This window comes from Crocuta crocuta, unplaced genomic scaffold (genome assembly GCF_008692635.1).
Source record: "Crocuta crocuta isolate KB4526 unplaced genomic scaffold, BGI_CrCroc_1.0 scaffold273, whole genome shotgun sequence".
Classification (NCBI taxonomy): domain Eukaryota; kingdom Metazoa; phylum Chordata; class Mammalia; order Carnivora; family Hyaenidae; genus Crocuta; species Crocuta crocuta.
Window position 1 is genome coordinate 244,426 of NW_027529425.1, and position 1,279 is coordinate 245,704.

The window sequence follows — 1,279 nt, forward strand, 5'->3', positions numbered from 1 at the left end:
ATCGCCCCCGCCCGACCCAGCCTCCCTCACCGACCCAGAACAGACCAAGGTGTCTGTTTACAGGATTTGGGAAAGCCGACTGGCGCTAATAGGTTCGGGACGGCTCACCCCGGATAATCCCCAGGCCGGCTGCGCCCTATTAGCCACCCCCGGCGGGCGGAGGCGAAGGTGGCGGGGAAAGCAACCCCTAATCGCTGCTCCCTCCAGCGCCAAGGCCGCCCGCCCCGGCGCGCCCGCAGAAAGCCGGTGGGAGCCGCTCTCGAGTAATTAGTGCTCCGAGGAGAGGTCCCCGGCCCCGAGGCGCAGAGCTGCTCTCTCCCAGACGCCGGCGGGCGGGAGGGCTGGCGGCCCCAAGTGGCCCGGCCCCCTGCCCTCGGCACCCCAGGAGCCCAGCTCCCGGGCTCCGCGCCGGGGCCCCAGGGGCCTGGCTGGCTCCGCTCCAGGGCCCGGAGTCCTGCCACACTCCTTAGACACCTGTGTGATCTGGCCATGCACACTGCACTCTGCCAACCCAGGCGTCCCCCACCCAGCTCCCACTTCCCCCAGGCCCTGGGCGTTCCTCTTTCCCCCGACATTTCCCCTGTCAGTTCAGCTTTCTACGCTAGCGCCAGAGGATGCCCCTCCAAAAAAGCGGGGGGATGGAGTGGGCAGAGTCTCCCACTCCACTCCCCCAGATCAGGACAAAGCCCCTTCCTTCCAGCCGCCAGCAGCCCAGGCCGGGCGGCAACGCCAGAGTCCGGGGGCAGAAGGAAGCAGGCCAGGAGGAAGCCGCTGGGGGCGGGGGAGACGCTCCCAGCCCTCAGTCCCCATCACTCGCCGGGGCCCCCTCGGCGGCCCGCGGACTCTCGGCATACAGCAGCCGGGGCCCCAAGGAGAAATGGGGGTGCCACCGCCTCCGCGGGTCCGGCGGGGCGAAGGGGAGGGGACATGGGAGGGTCCCGGATCTGGCAGCTGGAAGCGCTGCGAAGCGCAGTGGGCCTGGCCCTTCGGCCCCCACGACCTCCATTTTGCCCAAAAGATAGCTAGGCGTGGGGTAAGGGCGCCCAGGAGCTGAGCTTGAGGTTAGGGCTAGTAGAGGGAGCAGGGTGCCGAGGTCTCCCGTCTAGGGTAATGTGGCCAGAAAACACCGACAGAACCCAAGGGTTCTGAGGGTAGGGTGGAGGCGAAGGGAAGGGTGGCCTCGCGGCCTTGCCTGCCTCTCTTGAGGATTCTGGAGTTTTGCAAGGCGAAGGCCGCCAGGGGTGCAAAGAGGGCACGAGGGGGTGCCTAGGGGCACATG